Source organism: Macaca fascicularis, chromosome 15, assembly GCF_037993035.2.
Source record: "Macaca fascicularis isolate 582-1 chromosome 15, T2T-MFA8v1.1".
Lineage (NCBI taxonomy): Eukaryota > Metazoa > Chordata > Mammalia > Primates > Cercopithecidae > Macaca > Macaca fascicularis.
This window is the reverse complement of record NC_088389.1, coordinates 61,164,308-61,174,050: the sequence shown is the minus strand read 5'-3', so window position 1 is coordinate 61,174,050 and position 9,743 is coordinate 61,164,308. Positions and strand designations below refer to the sequence as shown.

Below are 9,743 nucleotides of genomic sequence, written 5' to 3'. Positions count from 1 at the left end.
GAGCTACCTGCCCTGCTGCAGCTGCTGTGCCTGGCTGTTTGCTGCAGCCAGACCTCACGCTCACTCACTCACATACCCCTTGTCACTCTGCACCTGACTCGCCCTTGGCAGTTGTGGGATCCAGGCTGGTAGTGCAAGGCGAACAAAGCCTGCCAGGCCAAGTGGGCAGAACGAGTCCAGTGGGCCCAGGCAAAACTCAGGCAAAGGTGCCAGCAGCCACAGAGGTTTCCAGCCAGAAAAGTGACACCTCAAGGATCCTGTGACAATGGTGTATTTTATGTGTGGCCCCAGACAATTATTCTTCTTCCAATGTAGCCCAGGGAGGTCAAAAGATTGGTCATCCTGACACAGAGCTTAAATGTAAGTTTCATGAATTCTGACAAATGCATATACCTGTGTAACCCACATTTCTATCAAAATAGATGATACTTGTTGATGGGTGGGATAATCCTTACCTGTTCCTCCTTTTGGAAGGCAGATAGAACATGATGATTAGAGTTGCATGAAATGTGACTGATGCCTCTGCCTAATCAGGGCTTGCAACACCCTAAGTACTCCTATCTGATTCTTCAGGACGATCACTACTTTGAAAGAAAAAAATGAACATATATATAAATATTTCTATTACCCTAGAAAGTTTCTCTGTGCTCTCTTCCAGTCAATCCTCACCCTCCCACTGCTCTGCCAGAGGCAACCACTGTTGTGATTTCTATCACCATAGATCAGTCTTGCTTGTTCTAGAATTTTATGCAAGTGGAATTGTAAAGCATGGACTTTTCTGTGTCTGGCCTCTTCCACTCAGCATAATGTGTTTTGAGATTTACCCATGTTGTCATGGTTGATACGCTCTTCTTCTTTATTGCTTAGTGATATTCCATTGTATGAACATAGCACAATTTGTTTATTCATTCTCTGGTGGGCTGATGTTTGGGTTGTCTCTAGTATTTAGCTATTATAAATAATGTTCCAATGAATGCTTTTGTACAAGTCTTTTTGTGGACATATGTTTTTTTTTTTTTTTTTTGCTAAATATCTAAGAATGGTTTGCTGGATTATATGGCAAGTGTACGTTTAACTTTTTTTAGAAACTGCCATACTGTTTCCTAAAGTGATTGTACCATTTAACATTCCCCCCAGCAATGTATGAGGTTCCAGTTTCTCCATATCTTGCCAACATATGGTGTTGTAAGTTTTTAAAATCTTAGTCATTCTCGTGGACTGTAGTGGCAACTCATTGCAATAATGATTTTCATTTCCTTGATGACTTAGGATGTCAAACTCCTTTTTATGTGCTGTTTGATCAAATATACCATCATATTGTGGTACATTTGACATAGAGACTTTAAGTTTTATGTAGTTGAATTCATTAACCTTTTCTGTTATGAATTTTATTGATTTTATACTGAGAAATCCTTCTTTTTTTTGGTAGAGATGGGGTCTTTCTATGTTGCCCAGGCTGGTCTCAAGAGATCCTTCCACCTCGGCCTCCCAAAGCGCTGGGATTACAGGCAGAGAAATCCTTCTTAATACCAAAAGCTAGTAAATATTTTTACTTTTATTTCCTTCTAGCCCTTTATTGGTTAAACTCTTAAACATTACACTCTTTACCTATATTTTGTTTTAAATTGTAAGGAAACTATTTGTCCTCAGGAACTTAACCAACTAGACTGTATATTGAGTAACAACTTCTTCCTTTCTTCACCTATTTGATCTACCACATTTATCTTAAACCAACTTTAACATATCATTGGGTCTATTTCTGTGATCCTATTATTGTTGATTTTTCCACCAATAGTACAGTTTCAATTATTAGGATTCTAGAGTTTATTTATCAGGTAAGCAAGTCTACCTTCATTACTCTTTATTTCTTCAAAAATTTCTTTGCAATTTCAGCTCGTTTACTTGTCTTCTCTAACTGTGGAGGGCTAAATAATGACCGCTCAAAGATGTCCAGGTCCTTATCTCTGGAACCTATGAATATATTACTTTACATGGCAAAATGGACTTTGCGGATGTGATTAAGATCCTTAAGAATTCTGAGATGAGAAGATTATCTTCAATTATCTGGGAAGGGCCCTATGTGATTACATAGGGTAATAGACTTCTTGTAAGAGGGAGCCAGGGGTGGTAGAGAGAGGAAACCATAGAAACAGGGATTGGAGTCCTGAGACCATAAGCCAAGGAGTACGAGCACCTTCTAAAAGCCAGAAGAACAGGGAACAGATTACCCCTTGGAGCCTCCAGAAGGCACCAGCCCTGCCAACGCTTTGCTTTTAGCTCCTTAAGACTCATCTTGGACTTCTGATCCCCCACAACTATAGGAGAATAAATTTGTGTTGTTTTAAGCCACTAAATTTGTAGCAATTTGTTACAGTAGCAGTAGGAAGCTAATATACTACTTAAAAATTATTTTTTAAAAATGATGTTCTAAGTGTTTTTCCATTACAATTTTGATGGAACTGTATTGAGCAGAAAATTTAATTTGTGAAGAACTCACATTTTTATACTATTCAGTCTTACTACTGAGATTTCTCCAGAAAAGCATCTCAGTGTCCGTCTACTTCTGCTCATTGCCTGCTATCACCGTTGGGTTTCTCAGAGTAGGCCTCAGGTAAAGGTTTGAGTGCAAGTAGTCTATTTGGAAGGTGATTCCAGGACACACGTGTAGGAGAGTGAGAAAGTGAAGCAGGGAAGGGAGGCTGCCAATAAAGGGAGTGTTATCAGCAAGTGACCATCGTGGGTGACTGGCGTTTCCTCTCACCGGGGAACTCTGGGAACCCACGTAGATCATGTAGCTCAGGGCTATCTAAGTTTTCCTTAGGGTACAAAGGCATCACCTGAGTATGGGGAATGGAGGGGCATCCGGGTGCAGGTCACACTATGCTTCCTAGTGAGATCATCACAGCAGCCTGTCTCTGCAATCACTGGCTGTGTTGGCAGCTTACTTCCCTGCCCCGAGTCCCAGCATCCTGACATTTCTTGCCTCCTTTAAAGGAGATGACGTTACAAGGAGTAAAGCTGTCTAACTTTGCACAGGATGTGCAGCCAGAACAGCTTCCCAGAGGAGGTGAGCTGCCTTCTAAGTGGCTAAACAGGTGTAGCAGCTAATCCTTCATCCCCAGCATCATGATGGATACCTGATTTCCAAGTACAGCATCTGCATCTCTTTGCCCAAGGACTTATCCTGCCTGCCAGAGTCTATGGCAGGTCACAAGCGCTGGAGAATTTGTCCTCCCAGCAGTCTCGTGCCAATGACTGACTGAGGTTTGTGTGCACATACCCCAGCTCCTTGCTCCTGGAAGGTGGGGTGTGGAGCACTCAGAGGCATGAATTTGGCACTGGCTCCTAGAGTTCCCCAGTGGGTTAAAGCTTTGCACTGTACCCTTTGCTGGCTGACTCACTTCCCTGCTCCACATCCCACTCTCCAAGAGGAGTCTTCTGGGGTCATCTCCCAAATAAATATACCTAAATCCTTGTCTCATAGTCAGCATTTGGGGGAACCCAAACCAAGATAGTAGGCAATGGATCAAAATGGCCAGAGGGGTGAGGTGGAGGCACACCAGACCTGGGGATCAAATGCAGCCACCACTGGGCTGAGAGATGGAGATTTGCAGTCTGTGGTGTGAGCTGAGGGGGTTTTGGCCCCTTCCTTTCCACCTTGTTTTTATGGTTTCTCTGGCCATTCTTTCTGCTTGGCTGGCTGGTCACCATGGCTATCTGGGGTCTGACCCTGAGACTGGGGTCCCAGTAGTGGTTCTGGCCCCTGGGCCAGCCCCTTTGAACACCCAGGAGGAGTGAGAGTGTCTATAAAGTGGTTTGTTTGGTTTTACTGAGTTTTACTGAGGCAGCAGGGTCTGCAGGCCACCTGGACTTCATTTTGGTAGAAGAGCTGAGAATGAATACTTCTCCATTTGGGAGAATTTAATGCATTTCCGAGAGGGGAGAAGCATCAGTGGAGATTGAGCTAGTGCTCCAAGGAGGACATTCGACTGGTACTCTCCCTGGTAACCATGGGGATGGAGGGAGTGGGAGCCTGGCAGGATCCACATCCTGTAAAAATGTTGCAAGATGAAGGGCCTGCAGATACTCTCTGACAACATGTAATTTATGGGGTAATCAGAACTCCTCCTGGAGGGCTGCGAGGGAAGAGGAGCTGTGATTCAGAGCCTTAGGGGCTTGGATGTTTAATGAGGCACTGGGAGCCCATAAAGATTTAGATTAGAATGATTTGTCCATTTAGGATGCCGAATCTATCTTAGCACCGCCCCTGAAAGGTGTCGTTCTTTTCTGACTTCTCTTGGAACTCTGGATGCTGAAATCAACTGACCCAACATTTGAGAGGCACCATGTAAGGGCGCAGCCAAGGCAGCTGGAGGCTGAAAACTGCCGGCTGGCTGCCACGAGGGAACTGAAGCTGAGAGAGAGTAAGAATCTCAAGCTGGAAGGGCCCTTATAGAGGGGTAGCTGAAGTCCAGGGAGGTCAAGTGACTTGTTCCAAGTCACACAGTGCACCAGGGACCATTAGCACCAGCGATAAGTTTAGCTGGAAGAAAAAAGGAACTGCTAAAGTCTAAGCAGGGAGAAGAGTGGGCATGTTTCCTTCTTAAATGCAAAGGGCAACCTACAGGGCACAAAAGACAAAAATAGTCACTTTTGGTGTTTTAAAGTTTGAACATATAAACGGTTTCCCAAAATGCAAAATATGTATTATGACACTTTGAGAATCTTTAATGGTTGCCTCAGCAATTAGAAGAAGCCTATTAATATTATTAATATTTGGCAACTGACTCATGAAATGGATTAAAGATGGCATCCAAGACCAAGGGCGGTGGCTCACGCCTGTAATTCCAGCACTTTGGGAGGCTGAGGCAGGCCGATCACTTGAACCCAGTTCAAGACCGGCCTGGGCAACATAGCAAAACCCAGCCTCCACAAAAAAATACAAAAATTAACCAGGTGTAGTGGTGCGCACCTGTAGTTCCAAGTATTTGGCAGGCTGAGGTGGGAGAATCATTTGAGCCTTGGGAGGTTGAGGCTGCAGTAACGAGTGATCAAGTCATTGCACTCCAGCCTCGGTGACAGAACGAGACCCTCTCTCCCTCAAAAAAAGAAAAAAAAAAGGGATCCACGTGTCTAAGACATTTCCAGTGTCTGGAAACAGAAGGGCCTGAAATAAGACAGTGGTAGTTTGCTGCACTAAGGGATGAATGAGGCTGGCCCTCTCAGAGGGTCCTACCTGGCCTTGGGCAGGGAATCTTAATTTTTTTTTTTTACTTTTTTGATTCTAAAAGCAATGTATGTTTACTGTAGGAAACTGGGAAAAAAACAGACAATATGTAAAACCATAAAAAAATTACTCATTAACTCCCTCCAGCCTCCCCCAAAAACTATTCTTAACACTTTTTTATATATACGTATTTTTAAAAATTGGTGTCAGCCTTGTTTAGCCTCGACTCTAAGTCACCAGTTAATAATCTCCAAAGAGATAAATTTTGGTAGCTGATTTATATTCCACTGAAAGGTTTTGGCATAATTTATTAACCTGTTTCTAGGTCATTTCCAATTTTTCGACATTATAAATAACATGATGGTGAACGTTCTGGTGCATAAATCTTGGGCGGCCCCTCTGATGGTGCACTCGTGTCTCACTCCCAGCAGTGGGGTGGTCAGATGCTCTGCACCTCTCCTTCCTTCTAGCGCCAGGAGCCCAGCGTCTGTAACTCTAGCAGCACCCAGACCAGTCCTGCTGCTCGCCCCACAGCCTCAGCATCCTGGAACATGACCTAACCAGGTGAGGGAGAAAGCCTGAATCTGTGGGAACTGCCAAGTTCTGTGCCTTCAGGCAGGTCCCCATGCCTTTCTGTGCCATGGCTTCCCCTTCTATAAAAGGAGGAGCATAAACTAGGTCATTGGATTTCAATTTTATTTTTTATTTTTATTTATCTAGTTTTTGAGACAGAGTTTTGCTCTTGCTGCCCAGGCTGGAGTATAATGACATGATCTTGACTCACTGCAACCTCTACCTCCCAGGTTCAAACGATTCTCCTGCCTCAGCCTCCCCAGTAGCTGGGATTACAGGTGCCCGCCATCACACTCGGCTCATTTTTGAATTTTTTTATAGAGGCGGGGTTTCCGCATGTTGGCCAGGCTAGCCTCGCACTCCTGACCTCGGGTGATCTGCCTGCTTCGGCCTCCCAAAGTCCTGGGAGTGAGCCACTGCACCCGGCCTCAGTTTTATTTTTTAAAAACTCTTTTACTTCAAAGGAAAATCTTCCATATAATAGAAGCTCATTATATAAAACAGAAGTGAGAGGGAGGTCCTTTGACAGGGGCCAGAACTCTGCCCAGTAGTCCTTTTCATCCCACCAAAATTATCAAGGATCCTCTGTGTGTCTGGCTCTGCGCTAGGTACTGGGAATAGAATATGAGCCAAAGTATTTGGCACTTCCCTAAGCCCAGACCCCTTAGGCCCTTTGCCTGGGGGGTGTTGGGGTGCTGCAGGGCATTGCTGACTGACCACGCTAAGATGGACACCATCTGGCACTGACTGTGTTGTTATGATAATCATTTTGTGTAGACTCTGCAGGGAGGCCCTGTGTTAACTGAATTGCCCCATGCTTTGCTCCCTTCTAGGGATAGCCCTGTCTGATTCCAACGCATGGCCTCTGAGTCCTGAGGTAGCTCCTAGGAGTCTGAAGACCTTGCAGGCCGCTTCTGAAACCTGTAGCCTCTGTTCATTCCAGTGACTCAGCAGCTCTGATACCACTGTTGCTACAACTCATGCTGTGATTACTACTACCAGCAACTATGGTCTGCTGAGCTCTGCTTACAGGCTGGCACCGTGCTCAGAGCTCTGCGTGCTTTATCCCACTTGGTCCTTATGGCTATTCGAGGCTCCTCTCAATATCCCCATTTACAGATGAGGAAAATGGGGCTCAGGGTGCTGAGCATCTTACTTCAAGTTCGGTCCTCCTGAGCCTGTGCTCCTGCTCACTAGACAACTGCACACAGCAGGAAGCTCCACTTAAAGCCTCCATGCACTGGTAAACCTCAAGATTCCTACCAGGCACAGGATGTGGAGGCCTCTTCTGTCCTTAGCATAGACCCTCCAGTGTGCCCAGGCCTCTGCCAACACATCACAGCATCTGCCTGCATCATGAAGGGGCTGTAAATGGAGGTTGGTTTGGGGACAGTGCTGGCTCCTTCTGGGGGCAGCCATGATTCTGACCTACTGGGTCAGGCTGATGGTGTGGGTTGGGGTCAACCCACATGTCTCTGTCTGGAATTTAGCAGGCCCTTGGCTAAGCTGGCTGTGAGAGCAATAGCTGCACCAGAATTGTGGCCACTGTCGCTGTGAGCCCAGGAAATGGGAGCATTGAGTTCTTTTGTCTGTTGTCACCCAAATTTCAACAACTGCCAGGGAGAACAGGTACCTATTAAGTCTCTAACATCTCCACTTTCCAAACTGGGGCAGAGGATGGGGAATAAAGAGAGAGAATGCTTGAGTTTCTGTCCCGGTTCTGCTAGTGACTGCTGTGTGACAGTAAAGTCAAGCTTTGGTTCAATGCGTGTCTGGAAGTCAAGGTTTGGTTCAATGTGTGTCTGGAAGCTGTAATATGTGAATCAACCTCCCTTCACCTGGCACCTGGAGGTGGTTTGCTGGTGGCTCAGGGAGTCCTGCATGTTAGGGAGACAGTTATTATGTCTGTGGCTCACCCTGACCACTAGCCTGTGACATCCCTGAGGGAGTGGACCGTGTCTGATTCATCTCATCTGTGTCCCCCGGAGCCAGCCTCCTGCTGCTCTGTGCGTGTCTGACTGAATGAGGGAATGAAGAGCTCTCTGGGGAATGGTGGGGGGCTGGCCGGCAAGGGTCACCATCTGTCTGCCCTCCCCCAGGACAGGCTGGGCTCCAAGTCTGTGAGGTGAGGAGCTGGCTGTCAGACGCACAGGCAGGTTTCCTGCGATGTCGTTATGATTTTCCCCAGTGTAAGTGAGCTTTGTCTGGGTGATGCTAGACAATGGCACACTGGGCTTCTGTTATCAGCTCGCAGATCTGTCTGCCTGGCCAGGCTGGGCTTCCGGAGGTCAGGGGCCCAGTCGAATTCCTCTGTGTCCACAGTGCCCAGCGCATGGTCTGGCACAGAGTTGGTGCCCAGTATGTGGGCAGAAGAGGTGCTTTATTGCTGGGCTTTGCTCTGATCCTCATTTCAACCTTCATTCAGACAATTCCTTAGTAATTGTCACTGATAGCTAAGCTGACAGGTGTCAGGCTTGCTATGGGGGTGGGGAGAGTGGACAGAGATAAAAATGGACTTAGTTCTGATCCTTGAGGTGCTCTGAGAGTGGCAGGAAGAGTCTGACAGGTCAACCTAGAGTTATACTGGACAGCATGTGTCTTAGTCTGTTTGGGCTGCTATAATAAAAATTCCATAATGGGTGGCTTATGAATAATAGAAATTTATTTCTCACAGTGCTGGAGACTGGGAAGTCCAAAATCAAGGTGCTGGTAGATTCTGTGTCAGATAAGGGCCTGTTTCCTGGTTCATAGATGGCACCTTCTTGCTGTGTCCTTGCATGGTGGAAGGCACAAAGGAGTTCTCTGGGGCCTCTTTTATAAGAGCTCTAATCCCATTAATCCCATTCACAAGAGCCCTGTCCTATCACCTAATCACTTTTTTTTTTTTTGAGAGTCTCACTCTGTCACCCTGGCTGGAGTGCAGTGGCGTGATCTTGGCTCATTGCCACCTCCGCCTCCTGGGTTCAAGCAATTCTCCTGCCTCAGCCTCCCAAGTAGCTGGGACTACAGGTGTGTGCCACCACGCCCAGCTAATTTTTGTATTTTTAGTAGAGACAGGGTTTCTCCATGTTGGTCAGGCTGCTCTCGAACTTCTGACCTCAGGTGATCCACCCACTTTGGCCTCCCAAAGTGCTGGGATTACAGGCATGAGCCACAGCGCCCAGCCTTCTAATCAATTCTTAAAGTCCCCATCTCCTAGTAACATCACCTTAGGGGTTAGGATTTCAACATATCAAGCTGTGGAGTGGGGGACACAAACATCCACAGCAGCATGCTCCAGGTGCAATGGAGGATGAAATGGAAGGCTGTGGGGACACAGAATAAGCAGAGACAAGAAGCGAGCTTCTGAAACTGCAGGCCTTGGAGCCAGACTGTGTGTGTTCGAATCCCAGCTGTGTCACGTATTAGCTGTGCAACCTTGAACCAGTCATTTCATCTCTTAGTGCCTCTGTTTCCTCATTGGCAAAACAAGTACCACAGGCAAGGGTCTTATAACAGTGCTTGGCAGATAGTGAGTAGTCAATAAATGTCAGCTAAAGGAAGAAAACAAATGGCCTTTACCTTTGAACAGGCCTCCTGCAAGATGCAGAAGAGGGATACCTGGCCTCTTTGAGGCCTGTATGGCCCCAGTGCACTTAAGAATTCCAGGACTGGGCACGGTGGCTCACGCCTGTAATCCCAACACTTTGGGAGCCTGAGATGGGTGGATCACAAGATCAGGAGATCGAGACCATCCTGGCTAACACCGTGAAATCCTGTCTCTACTAAAAATACAAAAAAATTAGCCAGGCGTAGTGGCGGGCACCTGTAGTCCTAGCTACTCGGGAGGCTAAGGCAGGAGAATGGCATGAACCCGGGAGGCGGAGCTTGCAGTCAGCCAAGATCCCGCCACTGCACTCCAGCCTGGGTGACAGAGCGAGACTCTGTCTCAAAAAAAAAAAAA

The 9,743-nt window shown here is 46.5% G+C and overlaps 1 non-coding gene across 1 annotated transcript; it reads left to right on the top strand.

Moving 5' to 3' along the window:
- The first annotated feature begins 432 nt into the window (after window positions 1-432).
- On the top strand, window positions 433-566 carry LOC123569263 (U8 small nucleolar RNA). Its single transcript, XR_006692903.1, has one exon. It is a non-coding gene; the product is annotated as a U8 small nucleolar RNA (small nucleolar RNA).
- The last annotated feature ends 9,177 nt before the right edge of the window (window positions 567-9,743 follow it).